Source organism: Neovison vison, chromosome 14 (assembly GCF_020171115.1).
Source record: "Neovison vison isolate M4711 chromosome 14, ASM_NN_V1, whole genome shotgun sequence".
Classification (NCBI taxonomy): domain Eukaryota; kingdom Metazoa; phylum Chordata; class Mammalia; order Carnivora; family Mustelidae; genus Neogale; species Neogale vison.
This window is the reverse complement of record NC_058104.1, coordinates 29,326,564-29,350,663: the sequence shown is the minus strand read 5'-3', so window position 1 is coordinate 29,350,663 and position 24,100 is coordinate 29,326,564. Positions and strand designations below refer to the sequence as shown.

The 24,100-nt window shown below is 47.6% G+C and overlaps 1 protein-coding gene across 2 annotated transcripts in view; it reads left to right on the top strand.

The window, feature by feature from the left end:
- LOC122895648 overlaps positions 1-24,100 on the top strand; it is a 407,274-nt gene that overhangs the window by 224,339 nt on the left and 158,835 nt on the right. For both annotated transcript variants that reach the window (XM_044233188.1, XM_044233189.1), the window contains one exon: positions 20,119-20,202. The gene's annotated coding sequence lies outside the window, so the exon portion shown is untranslated. The remainder of the gene's footprint in view (positions 1-20,118; positions 20,203-24,100) is intronic.

Below are 24,100 nucleotides of genomic sequence, written 5' to 3'. Positions count from 1 at the left end.
GGGAGCCAGAGCTGAGTAACGCTCACCATGGGCCTGGCCTCTTTGCTCATTTTGTTCCCACAATAAACTTTTGAGCTGGGTGCCATCTTCTCCTCTCTCCAGCCCACCCAGATTTTACAGAAGAGGAAGTAAACTCAGAGAGGTCAAAAATCTGCCTAGTGTCACACGGCTAGAAAAATCAATTGCTAGGACTTGAACCCAAGCCTGACCACCTTCAGAGCCCAGATCCTTAACCACCCAGCCATCAGAACATGGGTTGTACACGCCCCAGACTCCCACTTAGAGAATGTAGGCATTGTACCAGCCTCTGTGTAAAGGCTTTAAATGCATCCGCTCTTTTATTTTTTTAAAGATTTTATTTATTTGAGAGAGTAAGAAAACACATAGGAAAGAGCACACACGAGCAGGAGGGAGAGGGGAAAAACAGACTCCCTGCCGAGCACCGATGCGGCGCTCGATCCCAGGACCCTGAGATCATGACCTGAGCTGAAAGCAGACGCTTAACCTCCTGAGACACCCAGGCGCCCCCTGTCTCTACAGTTTTGCAGGATTCTGGGGATGAGGAGGAGCTAGGAAGCTGGGCGCTGATGGACTCAGGAAAACTTCTTGAGCAGGGGGCAAGTTCACTCCAGGGCAAGAGTCCGCAAATGCTATTAGTAGCTCCAGGGTGGCTTTTCAGGAATCTGAATATATGCAAATTAAAGTAGAAGTCTTAGTCTGAGGAAGGGGATTGAACTCCCCACCCCCACTTCGTTCCAAGTTATGTCTTTTTCCAACTGGGGGCTTAGCAGCAAATTGCCTCTCCCTCCTTCATGTCTCTGCAAGGACAATGAATAATAATTCAAAGCAGAGCAAAAAGAGCCCACATTTGCATGGTACGAATCTGTCTGCTTGTGTTCTGAAGTTGCCTGATGTTACCTTCAAATGACCATGGGAGGCAGGTGCTTTCTGACAGAAAAGTCAAGACTGGGGAGTCAGGACACTGCTCTCTCCCCAGGTACTACCATTTGGCAGATGGTGGTAGTTGCTGTGTCATCCTGGCATCCCATCGTGGTTAAGGAGAGGGGCATTGGGGACAGGCAGACCTAGGCTTGAACCCTAACTCAGTTCGTCTGTCTGACTTCAGATATATTACCTTATGTCTCCAATGGTGCTTTTGTTAGAGGAAGTGAAAATGGAGATAATCCGTGATCTCCCAGGGTCAACCACACACAATTTGAGGTTAACTATCTTTAAAGCATAGTGCTTGGCCCATTGGTAGATAGTTAGTGGTTCCTTTCATTGTTCTCAATGGATGAGAACTTTCTAGAAGGTGTAAAATTAGTACTTTTGTCAATACTCTTGATCTCTGTGCGTTTCCAGTTTGTGGGGTCATCTGAGGGGTCTTGGGGATCATTCTTATTTTGTCTGGGACTTCCCTTAGGTAGGGAAGATGACATGGTTCTGAACCAGGCAGTATTTGCTGAGTGGTTGGCCAGATGTTGGCCAACAACTCTGATTGCCCAGAGTCAACACAGTATTACTGTTTATAAGCCCCAGGCTTGGAGTCAGACTCCAGTCCCAGCTCAACGCCTGCTAGTTGTACAACTCTGGATTGTTCTGAGAATGTATTGGGTTGTTATGAGGATTTGATGGGCTGAGGCATGGGATGGGCTTAGCATGACGGGCGCACAGTAAGTGGGTGGGCTGACTCGGTCTCCCCACAAGCCCCTTTGCCCTCATTTCTTCCCACTGGAGGTGGTTGTAAGTAGCCCCACAAGTAGGTCGGATTTCCTTTCTCTTCCTCCTCTTCCCTGCTGCAAGAAGACTAAAAAAGTCAGTGGGTTTTCCCAGAATGTCCCACCATGGCTGTGGAGCTCACCCAGGCTGTGTCAGCATTCATTCTTCCTTCCGTCTGTCCTCCTCCTTTCCTAGAAAAGGAATTTTGCATCCAAAAATAGGGATTTCTGCTCCTTTGCCACAGCTCTGATGCATAGGAGCAAATTTGGGGTTTCTTTGACTTTTGAACCATGACTAAGCACGTAGACGTCCCCCAAGTTTAGTCACACTCATGATCTAGGCATGGGATCTGGTGTCAAGAACCCTGGGATTCTAAGGCTCCCGTTGGCCCGTTGGAATAGGTAAGTTGAGGAGGGCATCCCTTCCCACCCTGAGCCTAAATTTCATCATTCTGATAGGGCTGGAAGGCAAGGCAATGTCTAAAATCCACACGCACATGGGTATTCTCTGGTTCTGCCATTGCCTTGATAACCAGGGATAAAGTTGATCGTGCTCAAGTCCTAGGTTGAACCTTTAGTGCTGTGGATACAGTACCAAGAAGGGCAGACGCCCCTCTCTGTCTCCAAAGGATACAATCCAGTGACAAAAACAGCATTCACAGAGGGTGATGTGTGCCAGGATATGGGGAGACCCAGTGCTAGGAGGTCACAGAGCAGAAGACCCTTATGTCATCTGGGCCAGGAAGCTTCCAATGGAAGCCAAGAGGAGGGAACCCATATGCCAGGGGGAAAATCTTCCATGTGTGGAAGCCAGGGGCTCGAGAGAATGGGGTGCCTCAGGCTCTAAATTAAACTGAGGACAGTTCGTATGGGGAAGGTGGATATGGAGTGTGCAGGGGAGAGGGAAACAGTGAGAGGTGGGTCTGGGGAGATCTTGAGGGTCAGGTCACGAAAGGGATTTGTTAACCACTTTAGGGAGGATAGTTCTAATCCTCAGAGCACCAGAAACCGTGCGGGCAATTGTACAAAGAGAATGACGTGATCCAATATTGATTTCACAAGTCAGCTGCACTACGGAGAACGGTTTGTGTGGGAGAGGAAGGTCGGAATGAATTGGAGGACGTAGCAATAATCTGGGCCAGAGATTGCTAGAATGAAGGCTCTCGGAGGGCCAGACTTGACCAGTTCTGTTTCTCCAGAGCCGTGCTCTGAGTGTGGCTGGGTGCACCCCAAGCAGTCAGCCATCATTTGCTAGACCAGAGCAAAGGCGGCAGGGGTGGAGAGAAGCATGTGGCTTTGAGACCTCATTTGTGGGGCAGAGGAACAGAATTAATAATTGATCGTGTGACAGTTCAGAACAATTCCTGGTTTTCTGGCTTGAACAGCGGAGGTGGCGGGTGGGGAGTACAGGGTGACATTCTCTGAGATGGAACATACTTAACGTCTCCAAACCTCAGTTTTTCACCTGTGAAATGGAACCAATATCCCCCGTATCGCCAGTGTGCGCAGGGGAGGGTCCAGTGCTCGGATGGCATGCGAGGCCATCCGTGTGTCAGTTGTGTGTGCTCCACGCTCAGACCTCACCCCTCCAGAATGCCGGGCTCTGTAGTTGAAGAACAAAGAACCCACCCCTGTCCCCGGGGTCTCCAGGTTTGAAGTCCCCACAGATACGGTGGCAGTGGTGGCAGCAGCAGCAACAGCGCACATGAAAAACGAACAGCCAGGAAATGAAACAAGCAACTGAGATTGCTAATTGGAGTTTATTTTCTAAAAATGAGCCGCAGTTCTCCGTACGGCTCTGTCACCTGCAAACCTGGTCCTTGATGAGCTATTCTGCTCCTTGCTGACATGAAGGATTTCACTGGATGGAGGAGTGGGTTGGTGGCGAGGCATTCTGTAGTTAAGGGGTTCTGGGCAGGTGGGGGACAAGGGGAGCAGCAGAAGGGAAGTGAGTTTGTTTTTCGAACCCATTGCCCTCCCTGGGATACATCTCCCCCGGGAGTCCTTCCTTTGGTTCATTTTCTGCGGATGGAGGAATCCCATGTGGTGGTGGTGGGCAGGGATCGTGCCACCGAGCTGCTGGTGTCGGAGAGGCTCAGAGGGCCCCCCAAAGCCCCCCCAGCACCCCTGTCCTCCTGGCCACTCAGTGAACAGAGACTAAGTTAAGCATCAGGTTCCGGCCATGGAGCACACAGTCCGAGTACCGGGGTTACGGAGACGTGCAACTTGGAGCCCCCGCCTTTTGCAGCGGAAATAGCCCAGTAGACAGGCCACTGTGACCCCAGATGATGGCCACGTGTGTTCGCTCCCTGGAGCTCTAACAAATGACCGGAAACCTGGATGGCTTAAAACAACAGAGATTTATTCTTTCACAATTCTGGGGATCAGATGCCCAAAACCATGCTGTCTCTGAGAGCTCTAGAGGACCGTCCTTCCTCTTCCTAGCTTTGGGTGTTGCTAACAGTCCTCAGAGGCACATCCCTCCCCTCTCTGCCTCTGCCTTCGTGTGGTCCATCTCCCAGTGTGTGCCTCTGTCTCTTCTTCTTCTTCCCCTCCCTTTTCTCCCCCTCCTCCCCCTCTTCCCCCCCTTCTTCTCCTTCTTCTTTTTCTTCATCTTCTTCTTCCAAGATTTATTTGTTTGTTGGGTTGGGGGGGGCAGGGGAGAGGGAGAGAAAGAATCCTCAAGCAGATTCCCTGCCACGCCCAGAGCCCAACGTGGGGCTGAATCCCACGACCCTGAGATCACAACCTGAGCCAAAATCAAGATGCTTAACTGACTGAGCCACCCAGGTGCCCCTCTTCCCCTCCTCTCATCAGGGGTCATTGGATTTAGAGTGTCCCCCCCCCCAACTCCAGGAGGACCTCTCCTTAACCTGCTTACATCTGCAAAAGCCCTATTTCCAAAAATGGTCATATTAACAGGTACCAGTGTTTAGGATGTGAGCATATCTTTTTGGAGGGTACGATTTGACCCACAACAGTGTAAGTAAAGGCAGGATCAATGTCCTATTTCATCAGATTTCAGCCTGTTGCAAGTGTAGTGGTGGAGGGGGTACCCCACTGTGTAATCTGCTCTTCCTTCCCTCTTTCCCTTGTTCCTTTCCTCTCTTCCTCCCTTCCATCTGCTATTTTTCACTTCTTTCTCCCCCTTCTGTGGTTTGGTCACCACACACCTGTTGGCTATCTTCTGTGCAGTGGATGGTGTGCTGGGCGTGGAGGGGGCGGGGGACGTGGCCAGAACAGACGGGGCTCTGACCTCCGGAGCTTACAGGGTCATGGGGGTTGGCGCAGAGGAGGAGTCAGCAAACGGCCACACAGATACATGAAAATGTCAGCTGGGGTGACTAGAGCCGGGTCCCTTCTGAATATTCAAGCTAACGTCTTGAACGGACCTTCTGGGGGACTCTAAGGTCGCTAAGCTCAGTCTCCAATCGTAGAGTCTTGCTGTATTGCTTCCCCATAAACCTTAGTGTTTCCTTATTGATAAGATACAGGGAAAGCGGAGATAGAAGGTTTCTTATTTACTAGGGACCATCTGCATGGAACATTCCGGCTGGAGAATGGGTATGAGAAGGGGCCTCCCATTAGCTGACGAAGCTCAGCTTCTACTACCCTAATCCCAAAAGCCAAACCGTGGATACAACCACAAGAGTCCCTCTGTGGGAAACCACTAGAACATAATGATAAGCTGACTATCACATGATGGCTTGGCGTCGGGATATTATAAATGGTTCCTGGGTAGAGGGAATATCCACAACCCTCTGATTTCTCAGGGGGACCCTTGAGCTACTATGGAGAAACCAAAAGGTTTATGGCCGGGCCTGCGGGGCCAGGGTACATAGTATGTGGGACCAGATGACAGGTTTGGCCAGGTCAGGGGAGGCGGAGGGCTTCCTAGGAAGTGATGCTTGCCCTCTGTTCTTCAGGCCAGGCCCATGAAAACAGAGCTGGCCACAAAGGGGGAGACCTTTTCCACACACCACAGGGATGGATTGCCAGGTATTACACATTAAGAGGTTTGTGTTGGATTATTTCAGCATATGAAATTCTAGAAAAGACAAACACTGTCTATAGTGATAGAAAACACTGAGGAGAGATTGGGAAGGAGCACAGGAAACTTTCAGGGGACACAGAAATGCTCTTATCATGATTATTGTGGTAGAGACAAAAATGGCATGTGTCAAAACTCACCAGCACGTAGTCTTAAAGTGGATGCATTTTCTCATAGGTAAAATATAGCTCGATAAAATCCATCTTGAAAAATGCAGGTCATAATCCTTTCTTGTTTTTAATTCTGGGGGTCATAACCATAACAGAGCCTTCCCCATGTTTCCCAAAGGTCATTTGAATGTCAGGACAGAATGTCAGAGTGGGGAGGAAATCTCTAGACAATCAGGATCAAGCCCATCATTTTATACACAAAGGGATTGAATCTCAGAGAGGGGAGGGGATGAGGTCAAAGTCATGCGGAGGTCAGAAGAAGGTAGTATAGGTAGAAAAAATCCAGACAGCGGGAAGGAGACAGAATGACATATTCTTAGGTGATCCAGCCCACCACTGAGATGAGAGGGGCTAAATTTGAGGTCGTCTGACTGATCCGATTTGGGACTGGCATCCTAAATCTGGCCAGTTGCAAATCTGAAACCCAAGCTGCCCATCCACTTCTTTCTGTCCTTCGGGTGCTCTCTGAAGGCTCCCGTTGGCACATTCAGATGGTCCACCTCTCTCGCCTCACCCGCCACGGTCACACACACAGCTTGCCTTTATTTTTATAGCTCTTTACAAAGGTTCTCCCACATCAGGGTTTCTTGATATGCTTCTGTGGTCTCAGCGGTCTGGGTCTATTTAGGATCAGCTCAGACTCAGAAATCAGTCGGGGCCCCACATCATGCGATGGAGAAAAGTTACAAGCCAAGAACCATTGTCCCGAGCGCAGTCCTCAAACTTTGGCGCATATCCAGATCCCTGGGACTCGTGTCCCGGGATTTGGATTCACTGGTTGGATGATGTCTAGGAGTCTGCAGGTTTGCCTTCCTCCAGGTGATACTGATGGAGGCAGGCTGAGGACCCGGTCCTCCAGGTTACCTCTGGATTAGACCCAGGAGGGAGAAACTAGACCTGGGTTGTGGACTGACCGGTGGACTCTCAAGGTAACCCAAGTTCAAACGTAAATTCCCCCCTGCCCATGTCCAAAGTGAGGTCATGAGAAAGTCGTAGTCACGACAAAACTGATCCTGGATGCTTGCTATTTCTGGCAATTTCCCACAAGTATATTGTTTTTGAATAATGGAGGGTTTTTTTGTTTTGTTTTGTTTTCTTCTTCCCTCTTAAGGTATTTGGTTTTTGTTTTGTTTTGTTTTGTTTTAAGAGCTTTATTGAGGAGTGCCTGGGTGGCTTAGTGGGTTAAGCTTCTGCCTTCAGCTCAGGTCATGATCTCGGGGTCCTGGGATTGAGTCCCGCATCGGGCTCTCTGCACAGTGGGGAGCCTGCTTCTCCCTTCCCCTCTGCCTGCCTCTCTGCCTACTTGTGATCTCTCTCTCTGTCAAATAAATAAATCAAAATATTTTTTTTTAAAAAAAAGAGCTTTATTGAGATATAATTCACGTACCATGCAATTCATTCATTTAAAGTGTACAATTCGGGAGGCACCTGGGTGGCTCCAGTGGTTAAGCGTCTGCCTTCAGCTCGGTCATGATCCTGGGGTCCTGGGATCGAGCCCCGCATTGAGCTCCCTGCTCAGTGGGGAATCTGCCTCTCCCCCTGCTCGTATCCTCCCTCTCCCCCATCTCAAATAAATAAATAACATATAACAAATTTTTTTTAATTGTAAAATTCAGTGTTTTTGGTATATTTAGAGTTGTGCAACCATTACCACGATCAAAACTAAAACATTTCCTTTATGCCCGTCTCCCCAAATCTCTCATACCCCTGTAGTCAGTCCTCATTTCCTCCCAGCACCCCCAACCCCTAGGCAACCATGAATCTACTTTCTTTTATTTCTTTCTTTTTCTTTTCTCTCTCTCTCTTTTTTTAAAGATTTAGTTATTTATTTATTTGACAGAGAGAGAGAGAGAGAGAGAGATCACAAGTAGGCAGAGAGGCAGGCAGAGAGACGGGGAGGAAGCAGGCTCCCACTGAGCAGAGAGCCCAATGCAGGGCTCGATCCCATGACCCTGGGACCATGACCTGAGCGGAAGGCAGAGGCTTTAATGCACTGAGCCACCCAGGCGCCCCTTCTTTTCTCTTTTTTAGAGAGAGAGAACAGGTGGCGGCAGAGGGAGAGGGAGAGAGAATCCTAAGCTGGTTCCACGCCCATTGCAGAACCTGGAGGCGGGGCCCAATCTCACCACCCTGAGATCAAGACCTGAGCTCAAATCAAGAGTCGGTTGCTCAACCGACTGAGCCACCCTGGTGCCCCCTACTTTCTGTTTCAACAGATGTTGAATTCTGTTGCATTCTGGACATTTCGTACACACGGAACTGAACAGTATCTGGTCTTTTCTGTATGGCTTCTTACATCCACCATAATGTTTTCAAAGATTCACCCACATTGTAGTACACATCAGGCCTTCTCTTCTTACTGCCAAACACCGTTCCTAGGGATGGATTGTTCAATGTGGGCTTCTTCTTTATTGATTTTTAAGTTTTCATTTTAATGTCAGTAGAGTTAGCAGACAGTGTCATATTTGTTTCCGTTATTAACATTCTTACGAGTGGAACATCCATCGGCCTTCTATAAGAAGGGGCTTTGGAGCAGCCTGGAATGAGGGGTGTGGTCAGAAAGGAACATTACTCAAAGCTGGAGGGACTGTCCCGCCCCCTGCCATGGCGTTCTGACCACGCAGGAGGCCCCTAGCTTCCTTCCCACTGACCTCTGCTTGGCGTCTGTAGTCAGCTCATCCTCTGATTCTGACCCCAAGTGTCTCTTTCTCTGGGTCTTCTCCTCCTTTTTGACCTTCATCCCAATACCTGGTACTCCTCTTTCCTGTTCCTGTTGGAACAGGGGAACGGGATTCCTCTCCAGGCTGGAGAAATCTCCGAAAGAGAGCCCGACTCTTACTGATTTGCGTATTCCAGGTACCTAAGTAGTTCTTGGCGAGGAGGAGGTGCTCAGTGGATGTTTGTTGAGTGAATAAACTGGCAAGCAAGCCCATGATGGAAAGAAACACGGACCCACTAAAGCCGGTGTGGGTGGCGTGGACGCCGTCTTCCCCGGCAGGTCTCAACCTGGCAGGTTTGGGCTCCTCCTGTTTGAGATGACTCGTTGGAAAGAGGGTGGGCACGACCGCTGAAAGACTGAAATCGCGTGGGCGTGAAGACCAGGGTGCTGCGAGCGGTTCTCTCTGGGGGAGGGAGGGGCGAGGCTGGCGGTGGCTCTCACTTGCTTCTCCATTATCGGCTTCCAGAGGAGAGAGCGGCATGCTAACGGGTGGTCTGCGCTCTGATGGTTTGGGGGAAATTATTCACATATAAGAAGGAGCAGGTGAATAAATACAAAATACTGTTTTAAAGTTGGATTTGAATACCAGGCCGGCCCTGGGAGCTTTAGGGCAAAGTACTTTCCCTCTCTGGGCTATCTCCTCATTTGCGAGAAGGCTGAGAGCAGGTGCCTCGGGGGTCTGCGTTGAGGACCAGAGAGAATGGGGTCTGGCACACAGGAGGCACTCGACGAAAGACAGTATCAGCAATATTAGCAGCAAGCCGAAAAAGGATAAACCAGGGCCTAGAGAGGTCTCCTGCCCCCGGGACAGCCTTGGAATCTCCTTTTATTTATAGCCTGTCTACTTATGCTGGGTGGCTTAACATATTGATTCTCTGAAAACCATGTGGCTTAGTCCTGGCAATAGAGACTCTTTTAATAAACTCTGCTTATTGGGTGATTATGCAGAAGGCAGCTTGCGGTGACCTCAGGGACCAAAGGAATCCTCGTGATAATCCAACCTACCGTTCACGGAGCTCTCCCCGTGAGCCCGTTAGTTCTTAACACAATCCCGTGAGATCGTCTAATCCCCATTTTACAGAGGAGAAAACGAGGTCCAGACCAGTTAGAGACCTCGAGGCCTTACAGCTTGGAAGTGGTTTTTCCAAGATTCAGACCTGCAACTTCCTGGCCAAAGTTAGTGTTCTTTCTGGTAGACCAGCTGCCTCTCAAGTTGCAAGTACTGTGGTGTAAGAGGCAGAGACGGGGAGAGAGGAGGCAAAGGGGTGGTGGGCTTTGAAGAAAGATGTACAGTTTCCCAAGGTTCCCATCTGACAGCTCGGGTCATGCCCCAGTGGGTCCTGGAAGACTCTGGAATGAAGCGTGGTGGTTTCTTGCTGCTGTCACGCATGCCGGGCACTTCTGTGAACCCTGACACAGAGTGCAGGCTGCCCCCCGCCCCCAGGAGGGGTTGCCATGGAGACTTGTGGATGCTGATCGAAGGACGATGAGGTGTCCCCCACCTCCACCCTCCCTCTCTTCCAGAGTAAAATGATTTTTCGTAGAGCATATAGTCGCCCAGAATAAGGGCTGCATTTCCCAGTCTTTCTGGCACCAACGTGTGGCCAGCGTGTGTGAGTTTGGGACAATGGAATATGAGTGGTAAGCAAGGAAGGGGAAATAATTCCTTCTAATTCCCCTGCCTGACAGTTGATTTAAGGTCAAACTCTTGACTTAAAGTCAAGATGTATTTTTAAAAAAAAAAAAAAAAAAGCATTTCTCTTCCTGGGTCATACATGTGAAAGTGCCCAAAGTAAGGACCAGGACGTGCCTTGTTCTCCTGCCTGAGAGGTCCATTACTTTACTTCCGTTCCAAATGCACGTTTAAAGGAGCATCTCCTATATGCCGTGCACTGTACTCAGCCCTGGGGATATACTGGAGAATAAGACACGTTATCCTTACCAAGCTGATACTCAGTGGGGAGACCAATAATACAGTGCAGGGGGGGGCGCCTGGGTGACTCAGTCGGTTAAGCGTCTGCCTTTGGCTCAGGTCATGCTCTCAGGGTCCCAGGATTGAGCCCCCCCAACACACACTGGGTTCCCACTTCTCCCTCTCTGTCTGCCTCCCCACTCATGCTCACGTGTGCACGCGCGCTCTCTCAAATAAATAAATAAAATCTTTAAAAAAATACAATGTAAGGAACCGGGAAACGGGACCCAAGGGGGGAGGCAGTCCACAGAAGGACACTGAAGCCAGTTGATGGTGCTGGGGAGGGCTTCCTGGAGGAGGCTTTACCTAAGCTGACTGACGAATGGGAAGGAGTTGGCCAGGTGAACTGAGGAGAAAGGAGAAGAATGTTTCTAGGAGACCAGGGGAGAGAGAAGCTCTGCATTGCTGGAGGGATATGGGGCCTGAGTGGGGGCAGGGCCAGGTAGGTAGCTCAGGGCCTTCTCAGTTATGCTCAGTCTTTCAGACTTATCCTGAGAGCGGTGGGGAGTCCCTGGAAGGTTTTAATACGGGAACGATAACATCAGACCTAGTCTATGGAAACCTTCTCTGGATGCGATGTGGAAGGGGGATTGGAGCAGGCCAAGCCTGGAAATGGGGACACCAGTGAGGTGATTGTTCCAACATACGTACATGGCACACACACACACTCACACACGAAACCCTTTTACACCAGAGGTTTATGCAGGCACCCAAGTGTGCCCCCCTCAGGGGCCATAGAACAATGTCTCAAGCTATCCCACTGTCTGTACCTTGGCTCTCCCATCTGTAGAGTGGGAACAACACAACTGGCCCTCAGTGTCTCCCAGGATTTCCAAGAGAATGGAAATGTGTATGGCTGAAGCCTTTACAGCCCAGTGTGGATAAGTAGGAAGGACGGCTTCCCCCTTGTCTCTTCATCTCACCCAGTCCTTTGATCCCCAGCAAGGGAGACCTCTCTGGGAGCTGCATATGGGGAGGGCATTCAGGGTGGGCACGAGGATCTTAAGAACAGACACGTCTTCATTCAATTCCCATTGAGTTTCGACGCTGAAGCTAGGGGTAGGGAGCTTTACGTCAGCTTGACCCTGAAGTTTAGAAATCATGGAAGTGGCTGGAGACTCCCGGGGAAGAGTAGGCATCCACTTGGCCTGGGCTTCCTTGGAACGGGTAGTTCCACTGAGGGTGCTCCTGCTCTTTGTTGTGGGGGCTGGACGAGTGTGCTAGGCCTTCTGTAGCAAAGTGCCACAGACTGAGTAGCCTCAACAGTGGGAATTCATTTTCCCACAATTCTGGAGGATAGAAGTCCAAGATCAAAGTGCCAAGATCAAGGCCTCTCTCCTTGGCTTACGGATGGCCGCCTTCACCCCGTATCTTCACATGGTCCTGCCTGTGTGTGTATGTGTGTCTGCGTCTCAGTCTCTCCTCTTGTTGCAAGGATGTCGGTCGTATGGGATGATCTTGTGTGGGATGACCTCATTTTATCTTACTCACCTCTTTAAAGGCCCCATGTCCAAAGAGATTACATTCTGAGGTGCTGGGGGGTTAGGACTCCAGTATATGAATTTGGGAGTGGGGCCACAATCCAACCCATCACAGTGCCCTGATGGCTAATTTTATAAGTGAGTTCAACACACTGCCAGGAAACCCAAAGACTGAAAGAAAAAAAAAAAATCATGCTGAATTTTATCCCCAGCCTGAGAGACCTTGATGAAAACAGATTTGGGGCACCAGCTGCATTTTCATGTTCTTTGTCTCGGCTCAGATGCGCTCAGACAGGGGCTCATCCACGTCCCCATCTTTTTCCTTACGCCTTGGCTGAGCGTGGGAAGACATAGTCCAGGGAGTGGCAGGGTCAGGCTGGGCCCTTCTCTGCTCTGTTCTTGGACAGGACTTGCTGTACTCCAGCTGCGACATTCATCTCCAGAGAGGAGTTTATTGCTAATAGTTTTGAAAGAGTAAGGGGTGTGTGTGTGTGTGTGTGTGTGGTGGTGGTCGTCGTGTCTGGGCAAAGTGGCACCTTCAAGAAAGCAGTCACATGGAAAATGGATCCCCCCCCCTGCCCCCGCCAACCCCAAAGAGGGAAGCCACTCATTCATCACTGATGAGGTCACATTTGGATCTGGTGTCCCATGCTGAGCTGCACACTGGTTATCTGGCAGCCCTTGGCTTCAGTGACACTTCCTGGGAATTTTCAGCAGGGCTCCTTCTGCTTTCTCTGCAGCTGGAAACAGTGATCTGCAGACCTTACATCCTTTTTACTCCCTCTGAATCCTTTGAACGAGGTTTCATCCTCTGCCTCTTGGGGTTTGGAGTCTGGGTCATTCACAGCCGACCCCTCTGATGTGTCTGGAGCAGCATTTTGGGTGGGCAGCTGTGGGACAGGATTCATCTTCAAAGGGACACGGGACTCAGGGTCCCTCTGAGACCTGGAGACTTTGGAAGGCAATGTCTCTGCAGGGGGTGGGGGGTGCAGAGCAGGGGGAGTTAGTTGAAGTCTCCTGGTGTGAGTCAGAGCCTTGTTGTGTGGTCCTCGGCATCCCAGAAGCCTACGGAATCCACATCAAATGCCAGGATCTCCTTTGAGGATCTTGTGTTTGCTCACTGGTATGCTGGCCGCTCTCTTTGTGTCAAGGGTGCCTTGCCAGCTCTGTTCCTCTGCCACACTTTAGCCGACACGCAGCTATGGGTTGTCCTGTGGCTTCCAGGGTGTCTGCCGCTAGTGAATGGTGTGCACAGAAGCCAGCAGAAATCTTGCTCCTTCTCCCCCTAGTCCTTGGGAAACCAGGTGTGGCACCCACGGGGGACAGTTTAGGTCCGCTTGCCTGCTGGCCCCATTTGGATATTTGCGCATGTCTTTTCTTTGTTTGTTCATTTATTTATTCCACAAATACTTAAGTGAGCATCAGTGGTGGCTAAGTACAGCGTAGACTTTACGGTGATGCCAGGCTTAATGTTATGCATCAACTTGACTGGGTCACGGGCTGCCCAGATATATGGGGAAACATCATTCTGGGTCTGTGGGCAAGGGTGTTTCTGGATGAGAAAAAGCGTTTGAATCCATGGAGAGAGTAAAGCAAATGCTCTCCCCCAGGTGGGTGGGTCTCGTCCAATCAGATGAAAACCTAAATAGAGCGAAAAGGCTTGACCTTACCGTAAGCCAGGGGGAGCTCCTGCTGACTGACTTCTTTCAAGCTAAGACATTAATCTTAACGCCTTTGGTCTCAGACTCAGGCTGGAACTTACTCTACAGGCTCTCTGGGGTGTCCAGCTTGCCGACTGGGGATCTTGGGACTTGCACTGGTTCTGTTTCTCTGGAGAACCCAGACTAATACATCTGGGAACCAGGAACCGAAATAAACAAAGCCTCCTTTTTGGGTGCTTACATTTCAGTGTGTGGGGATATGGTTGGAGGAGTCTTTGCACCTAGTTTGTCGAGTATCAAGACATATTTGCATAGCGCTTGTAGTCACATAATATTCTAACTGGAAAGCAATTCCCTGAACCCATACCTCCCTGCCTGCCCCCTCCTAGAACTCCAGGGTGGGCTCAGGGTCTGAGGTGTGGAGATACATCTTTATGCCATTTCTCTTCTGCTTAAAGAAGGGATTCTTAACTTGTTTCATGCTAGGGACCCCTTTAGCGATCTTACAAACCCTTCTCAGAATTATGTATTAAAATACATACTATAAAATATATACAGTTACGAAGAAAACCAATTATTTTGAATTGCACTTCCCAAAGAATTTTATAAATTGTGATATAATAACATATGTGCTCCTTTGTTAGTGTGTTAAGCCACACAATTTAGCCGTAGGTTTAATAACAACTGGGATTTCAAGTACTGATGAGCCTAAGTGATATTTTGAAGTAACTGTAACACTTGGGAGGTAATAGAAAAATATCCATGATTTGTTGATGACCAAGTCCCAAACACTAGGAAGAGTAGAGCTGTTCGGTGCCCACTGTGTTGGTTTGCTAGGGCTGCCGTAATGAAGTACCAGAAATCGGGCAGCTTGAAACTTACCTTCTCTGGGTTCTGGAGGCTGGAAGTCTAATACCAAGGAGTTGGCAAGGCCACGCTTCCATGAAAGATGCTAGAAAGTGGCCGAGATGGTACAATAATCTACACAGACACCTCACGGACAGGAAAGAGAAGTAGAAAGAAGAAAGTACAGGCAAGAAAAAAAACCTTTAACTGGCCCATACTCTGTTCCTAGGGTCTTAACTTTTTCCTTGCTGGCCTACTGTGGATCGCCCTCACTCCCGATTCTCCAACAAACAGCAGCTCAGGTGACCCAATTTTTCTAGCACTGAAACCACCGTCCTTATATGGTAAAGAGCAACTACTTTTTTTTTTTTTTTTTAAATCTCAAGTCAAATATCATCATGTCACCCCCTGGCACTACTCCTTTGATGACCTTCTCTTTGCTTCCCAAATCCTTAAAATGGCATCCAAGGCCCCACACAAGTAGCTCCTGCTCCCTCCTTGGCATCCTCTCACTCTCCACTAACCCCAGTGACAGTCGGGCCACCTACCTTCTCTCAGATCATTGAACACACCCGTTTCCATTTCCCTTCCGCCCCCAGCTTTAGCGCATGCTATTTGTTCCACTGTTGGTTCAGAAATGCCGAGGATTTCTGTGAAGATGTTGGGGGCAGGGGGATGTGCCTTTCTTGCTTCTGTGAACTTGCAAGAAGGAAGATGGTGTGAAAGCCCTAGAGTATAGAGACCCGCGGAAGACACGTTTTGCATGAGCAAGAACTCAGTTAAACTAAAGCATTACATTTTTTTGAATGAAGATACCGGTTTCCTTTTTTTCTGCCTTCAGCCGGGTTTGAAACTTACGTTATGGGGTGGGTGTACATGTGTGTGTGTATGTGAGAGCGTGTGTGCATGTGTGTTTGTGCGTTGCGTGTACTCCTTCATAAAAACTGTTTCTTACAGACTTGGAATAATTAACTTCCCAAATGTGCAAGCTGCTAGAGTAATAATCTACCCAGGCTACGTAAACCAGGGTCTGAAATACTGCCCAAGACATGAACATTCCCATGAGGTGGAATTTAACTCCTTCTGCGTGTGTAAGAGGAGTGTGTGTGCATGTGTTTGTGTGCGTGTGGGTGTGTGAGAGAGAGAGAGATGGAAACACTTTAGCCTAAATGAGCATTTCCTGAATTTTTGTCCATTTGTTTATTGCCATCAAGATTTCTGCTATATTCAACTACCATCTGTACTTAGTTCCTTGTAGGGATTTCCTATATTTTTGTAATTTTTTTCTTTAAATTGACCCACTTTTTGTAAACTTAGCTTCCAACTAGAAAGAATATCCAACAAGCCACAGACTGGGAGAAAATAATCGCAAAATGTGTATTTCATAAAGATCTAGCCTCCAAAATATACAAGGAAGTCTTAAAACTCAACGATAAGAAAACAACCCAACTTAAAAATGGGCAAAAGACCTGAAAAGACACCTCAGAATATAGATTTAAAATAACCTTATGAGAAGATGTTCAACATCATCTGTCATTAGGAAAATGCAAATTTAAATAACAATGAGACAACATCACACACCTTGCTATAGACTGAATGTTTGTGTCCCCTGCCCTCCAACTTTGTAGAAAGCTCCTTCCCCAACAAAATTGTAATATTTACCTCTAGGAGCTTGACAGTTTCTCACAGTAAGTATTGGAGAAAAATCCCCCATACTTTTAACCAGGGAGCCGGGGGCGGGTGGGGGGGGCAGGCAGTGGGGAGGAACTATTTCAAGATATGCCAGAGCACTCTATCCTTGCCCCCAAGAAAAACTAGTTAGCCAGAACCTAATCCTGTGGGGTTATATCAGAACATTACTAACCCCAGGAAAGGAAATACCCAACTCCACTTGACTGTAGACTTCCATGGGGAAAGAGAAATATCCACCCCTTAGGTGGTAATTTGTCTTGATTGCTGTGGCTTTGTCTTGAAATCGGTTGTTGTCAGTTCAACTTTGTTTTCCTTCTTTTTTTTTTTTTAAAGATTTTATTTACTTATTTGACAGAGATCACAAGTAGGCAGAAGCAGGCAGAGAGAGAGGGGGATGCAGGCTCCCTGTTGAGCAGAGAGCCGGATGCGTGGCTCAATGCGGGGCTCAATCCCAAGACTCTGGGATCATAACCTGAGCCCAAGACAGAGGCTTAATCTACTGAGCTACCTAGGCATCCCTTTGTTTTCCTTCAATATTGTATGGGCTATTCTGGGTCTTTCATCTCTTCATATATACTTTAAAAATAGGGGCGCCTGGGTGGCTCAATGGGTTAAAGCCTCTGCCTTCGGCTCAGGTCATGATCTCAGGGTCCTGGGATGGAGCCCTGCATCAGGTTCTCTGCTCAAGCAGGGAACCTGCTTCCTCCTCTCTCTCTCTGCCTGCCTCTCTGCCTACTTGTGATCTCTGTCTGTCAAATAAATAAATAAAAATCCTAAAAAACAAACAAAACTTTAAAAATAGTTTGTCACTATCCAAAAAATAACTTGCTGGGACTTTGGTATTGCACTTGAATCTGTAGATCAAATTGGGAAGAACTGACATGTTGACAAAATTGGGTCTCTTTACCCATAAACAGGGAATCTCTCCAATTATTTAGTTCTTTGTTGATTTCTTTCATCAGAGTTTTGTAGCTTTCCTCATAGATTATGTGTGTATTCTGTTTGATTTTTACCAAAATATTTCATTTTGGGGAGTGCTTCTTGTAAATGGTGTTGTGCTTTAAATTTCAAATTCCGTTTGTTTCTTGCTCAGATATAGGAAAGGGATTAATTTTTGTGTGTTAACCTTGTATCCTGAAACATTGCAATAATCACTTGATAGCTTCAGGAATTTTTATTGTTTTGTAGATTCTTTCAGATTTCCTACATAGATGATCCTGTCATGTGTGGACAAAAATAGTTTTATTTCTTTCTTCTGATCTGTTATTTCCTTTTCTTGTCTTATTACATTATCTAGAAATCCCTGCTCAGTTGATTAAGCATCTGCCTTTGGCACAGGTTGTGATCTCAGGGTTTTGGAATGAAGCCCTGCCTCAGGCTCCCCCCTGAGCAGAGTCTCACTCTCCTTCTGCCCCTCCCCCTGACTCATGTGCATGCTCTCTGTCTCTTTCTCTCTCAAATAAGTAAGTAAAATCTTTAAAAAAAATTATCTAGAACTTCTAGTACAATGTTGAAAAGCAGTGGTAGGAGGGGACATACTTGCCTCATTCCTGATCTTATTGGGAAAGTTTCAATTTTCTCACCATTAGGTTTAATGTTAGCAGTAGGGGTTTTTGTAGTTGTTTTTTTCTTTTCTTTTATTAAATTGAAAAAAATCCTCTCTAAAACTGGTTTATTGAGTTTTTATCATGAATGGATGTTGGGTTCTGCCAGATGCTTTTTCTGCATCAATATGATCCCAGGATTTTTCTTTTCTTTTCTTTTGTTTTGTTTTCTCTTTTAGCGACAGAACATGAGCAAGGGTAGGGTGGAGAGGCAGAGGAAGTCTCCATGCTTAGTGCAGAGCCCAATGTGGGGCTCAGTCTTACAATCCTAAGATCATGACCTGAACCGAAATCAAGAATTGGATACTTAACTAACTGAACCACCTGGGCACCCAGTGGTTTTTCTTTTTTAGCCTGTTGATGTAATGGATTACATTCATTTTGTTACATTATGTAATTAATTTTTGACTCTTGAGCCAGTCTTGCATACCTGGGATAAGTCCCACTTGATCATGATGTATAATTTTTAATGCATTTTTAATTCAATTTGCTAATATCTTGTTAAAGAGTTCTGCGTAAGAGATATTGGTATATGTTTGTGAGAGACATTGGTCTGTGGTTTTCTTTTCTTATAATGTCTTTATCTGGTTTTGGTGTTAGGGTAATGTCTGCCACGTGGAATGAGTCAGGTTCTATTTTCCCTGATTCCATTTTCTGAAAGAGATTGTAGAGAGTTGGTATAATTTCTTTTTCAAGTGGTTGGGGAACTTATGAGTGAACTCATCTTGGCCTCATACTTTCTGTTTTGGATGGGTATTCTTGATTTGCAATGGACTCCTTGACCTGGCAATGACACTTTATACATTCTAGGTGTAGATTCAGAAACTCTTTGAACAAGCTCAAAGGGGGTTATTGCGGTAACATTTGTGATCAGGAAAAACTGGGAACAGCTTGAATGTCCATTAGGAGGGGAATGAATAATATACAACAGACTACTAGACAGTTGTTAAAATGTACAAACTACATAAGTTATCCACATGCATGGGTACTGAAATGTAACATTGGGAGAAAGCAAATTCCAAAATGATGTTCATGATATGATCCTGTTTTTATATGTACTAAATCTAGCTTATAGGTACATATAGGTAATAAATCATAAAAACATTGCCTAGAAGGATTCATACATACCAAAATCATGATAATCGGCAGGGGAGGTGTCCTAGGTAAGAGAACTCAGAAGTTGGGTTACTTTACACATATATACACACACGCTTATACAGATCTGATAAAATTTTCACTTTTCTCAGCTTTGATTAATACATGGTTATTTATATATATAGTTCTTTGTGGTTCCTACCTGTAAAAAGTAAAATCCATTTATTTCCACATTGCTAAAATCCACTTTTCAATCAGTTCTGTAACCCTTACTGTGTTTGACTTTGAAAATATTAATACAACAATCTTATGAGGGACTATTTTAAAAGGAAGGAAAGGGATGCCCAGAGAGGTCCACCCACTCACCTAAGGTAAAACAGCTAGTAAGTGGTAGAGCTGGGCTTCAGACCCAGGTAGCCTGGCGCCACTGTCCATGATTTCAAGCACCCTCTACGTGTTATCTGTGACTTGTAGTCCCCTCAGCAGGGTCCCCTTTGTCCTTCTTGTACTGTCTACTTGTCTACCCTTACTTTGTTTTAAGCTGTACAGGATCTGAATTCAAAATCTCTCTCATTACTCCATCCTACCTCCTGGCCCATCATAAATAAACAGCAAATGTTGTTGAACAAATGGGTGGATGAATGAGTGACCTCCCGTTCCTGGAAGTCACTATGTGCGAGTGCCATGCTCAGGGTCATTGTCACCGAGTCCTCCGCTGCATTTGATGTCGTTCAGGGTGCCAGCCCTGCGCATTATGGGAAATGAGCCCCTCAGTAGAAAAATTGGGGGAAAAAAATCAAGTAACGTGGGACTTTTATTTTTTAGGGGCCACCTTACTCTCTCTACATGTGGAGGAGTTATTCAGAGAAAAGTCAAGTTTTAGGAAACATGTGGGCCTCCTCACAGATCCGTCTTCATTCTCCAACCATTCCCACTCACTTCTGCTTTCAATTTTAATGTCATTTCTTCCGAGAAGCCTTCTCTGGCCACCCTGTTCCCTCTCGCACGTGCTCTGTCTCCTACTCCCCTCTTCTGTATCGAACTGACCACAACTTAGAATTATTTATGTATTTGTGGATTTATTCTTTCCTATGTCTCTATGCCCCCAGGTGACTGTAAACTCCGAGGGGTCAGAGATCACACCTGTCGGCACACGCGTCATGCCCAGAACCTGGCCCAGTGCTTGCTACACAGTAAGTGCTCATTTATCATCAATGAATGGATGCTGTTTGCCAACTGCAGGGGCTTAGCTGAAAGATGTGCCCCAGGGGTTTCAAAAAATACATATTTTTTTAAAACAGCAAAACACTTTTCACCAAACGAAATTGTTCAGGCTTCCTGATCTAAACCAGCTCGTTCCTTTGGTTCAACTGGGGGTTGATGGGGAAAGTTGGCTCGCCCTGCCTTCTCCTTGCTCCTCCCAACGGGCTCTCTGACGGACCTCACAGACCATATCTTGGGAGATTGTTCCAAGGTCCCCTGCTCCCTGCAAGTGTCGGAAGGGTCTCCTTACCAAGGGGACCCCTTCTTTGTAGGCTGAGAGACCGATGACCCAGCCTCTTGTCCCAGGCCCCTGCATCAGCCTCGTAGTGTACTTTGCTAATAGAGCCATAAATCCCCCCTCTGCATGAGCATTCTGGTTTGATTTGCTCTTTAGATGACCCCTTTGTGGGGAAAACACTATGCTTTCCCTGAGTTATAGCACAGACTCCCCTGGATGGCTGTGTCGTGTCCTGCCTTTACCATCTGATCGTCTGATTCCTCTCCAATTTATGAGCTTGTTAGTTCCCCAGCCAGCTCCTACTTCACTGAGGCTGACCTAGTAACGCTATTTGCCTATGTCACTTTGCTCAGACAAACCCAGACGTCCCTGCTGAGGAGGCAGCCGTACCAGCCCAGTCACCTGATTCACTGACCCTGGCTGACTCCATCGAGCTGGGGCAGGCAGGACGGAGCATCAGAATGTAGGACAGGTGCAGCTCCCACAGTCACGGAAGCTCTTGATGTTGGCTTGAGCATGGCTGGGAAACCCAGGTTCCTTGTTTCCTAAATGCTCCCCTGCAGAGAATCCCTGAGATAGCTTCTGTCTTTCAAAGGCAAGGGGGCTGTCACCTGCCCTCAGCCCCTTCTTCCTGCTGGGTTTCGTGGCTCCCCTAAATTCTCCTTCTGGAATGGTCTCTTTGTACATCCTGTGGTAGGTCGGGCACAGTGACTCATGCTTTGACTTGGACTGCGGGAGTAGCAAGAGATGGAACTGGGAATACTTTTTATGTGTCTCCGTTGCTTGGCCTCAGCAATGGGAACCGCAGTGGGTCTCAGACCATTTGTTACCTTGTTACTTTGGGCAGGAAAAAAAACACACCCCTTTTGCCTATCATGTCATGACAGTAGCTGTGAAGGTTAACATTTGATGGGCTGGACAAAAATGGGAACCTCCAAATCCGTCAGTTGGTAACTGGAGATTCAAAATGTAGAATGTAGTAGAATGCTAGTGAGCAATAAAAAGGAACATTCTACAGACGCGTGCTATGACATGGAGGAGCCTCATGTGATGCTCAGGAAAAGAGGCTGGACCCAGGAGACCACACATCGCATGGTCTGTTTATATGAAATATCCAGAAAAGGCAAAGCTGTGAAGACAGAAAATAGATTCATGGTAGCCTGGGGACGGGGACTGGAAGTAACAGGAAACGTGCGTGAGGAATCCTGTCGAGGGGATGAAATGCTTTAAAACTGATTTACGGTAATGGCTGCATAAGTTGGTTAAAAAAATAGGTGTATGTATCTCACCAGGCGGGACAGGGGGTTCCCCGAGATGCATGTAAAAGGTCACGAGGAGCTGCAAGTTCTTTAAAAGGGTTCAGTCGGTGCCCACGTGTGCGTCGGTATCTTTACCTGTCTTGAAATCTGTATTCCTTTCCTTGGGGCCACCACAACTAATGACCACAAACTTGGGTGGCCCAAAACATCTTGAAATCTCTTGTCTCACCGTCCTGGAGGCCGTAAGTCCAAAATCAAGACACTGGCAGTGTCCCTGCTCCATTTGGAGCCTCTAGAAGAGAGTCCTTCCTCGCTTTTTCTGCGTCCGATGTTTCTGGCTTCCTTCTGCTTGTGCTCCCATCAAGCCCATCCCTGCCTCCATTTTACACTGCTTCTCTTCTGTCTGCCTGTCTCTTAGGAGGCCACTTCTCATTGGAGTTAGGGCCTGAATTGCACTTACCTTATGATCCCAAGTTAAATCTGCAAAGACTTCAAAATGAGGTCACATTCACAGGTTCCGGGGATTTGACTTGGATCTCTCTTGGGCGCGGGGGCTGGGGGGAGAACCAGCGCGGGATCTGTCTCCGTCATCTCCGTCTGTACACGTGTCATCGATACATCTCTGTGCCTCTGTACCTATACCATATCTCTAGATTGACGGTAAAGCAACGATGTCCAAGTGTGAAGCATTTCTGACGTATGTCGCAGGTACTCAGGTTCTCATGGTACAGGCACAGGATTCGAAAAACCCTGTGTTTTTCAATTCCGATGTTTCCCGATTTTAGGAAGGCACTCAGGTTCAGGCACTGTGTGTTGCATTACCCCTGGAACGAGAGCCTGGGCAGCACCCCATAATAAAACCTACGAGGATGTCTGCAATAATACGTTTGAAGATTTGCACTGAGTGGGCTACATAGAGACAACATTTCATGCTGACTCAGGTCAGATTTCGCTACCAAATGAGTTTAGCACCACATGCGTGATAAATGTCCAGGCTTCAGAGCTCTTTGAATTTTCGAATTATGGAGAAGAGAGTGGGCGCCCTTGTAATTCTTTCTCCTCTGATGTGTGTTTAGAAATTTTCATATGAAATGTATTGAAAAAATGAGATTGTGCATGTCACAAGCCCAGCCTAGAATCTGACACATAGTAAGAACGCACGAAGTATGTAACAATTAAAATTAATTTCATAATGATTATTGTGTTGACAGTGTTATAAGTCAGACAGGTAGGAGCTATTGAAGGTTTTGATGCAAGGGAATGGCGTGGCCAGGGAAAAGGGCTTCTAGAAGGGCGCCTATCGTAGGTGGTCCGGGACAGGGAAGGAGGGACAGGGATCAGAGCGAGGCTGGTTAGGAGGCTGTCGTCCGCGTCCAGGCAGGAGATGATGAGGTCTTGAAGCGGAACAACAGGAGAAAGCCGGAATTAACCTGACAGAACCCGGTGAGTGCTCTGGGAGAGCAGGAGGGATGCTTGTCAGCCTCCCTGTTATGCTTCTGAGTGACGGCAGTAGAGAGACATACAGGGTACTGCTCTGCGCTTTTAGGAGGGAAAATATACATTGGTCAATTCCGGAATGAGTCCAGTGGGAATTTCATAGCTGACTCAGCCTCCCAGTCTGGTCCATAGCCTCGGCACCAAGAGCAACGTTTTTGATTGTCAGGGTTAATTCGAGGCAGAGGGCTCGCTGGTCAGGTCTGTCTAGGGGACAGAGCACAGGCCACCGGGGACCCCTGTGCCCAAGTGGTTTTGCCCTCTTTTAGACCTGCAGATGCCACTCAGATTATAGGGACAAAGGCGGGGCTTCTCGACACCAGCCCTGCTTTAGAATTGCTTGGGGGAAGTTTCAAACGATGCTTCCTTAACAAATGCCACCAGGTGTATTCTGGTCGTGGGATTAAGATGTCAGGGAGGGGCACCTGGGTGGCTCAGTGGGTTAAAGCCTCTGCCTTTGGCTCAGGTCATGATCCCAGGGTCCTGGGATGGAGCCCCACGTCAAGCTCTCTGCTCAGCAGGAAGCCTGCTTCCTCCTCTCTCTCTCTGCCTGCCTCTCTGCCTACTTGTGATCTCTGTCTGTCAAATAAATAAACAAAGAAAGAAAGAAAGAAAGACAGACAGACAGACATCGGGGATATGGCAAGGCGGGGAAGTTTGCCCTCATTGTAAGAACTAAGAACAGCTTGGGGTGCCTGGGTGGCTCAGTGGGTTAAAGCCTCTGCCTTCGACTCAGGTCATGATCCCAGGGTCCTGGGATGGAGCCCTGCATGGGGCTCTCTGCTCAGCAGGGATCCTGCTTCCTCCTCTCTCTCTGCCTGCCTCTCTGCCTACTTG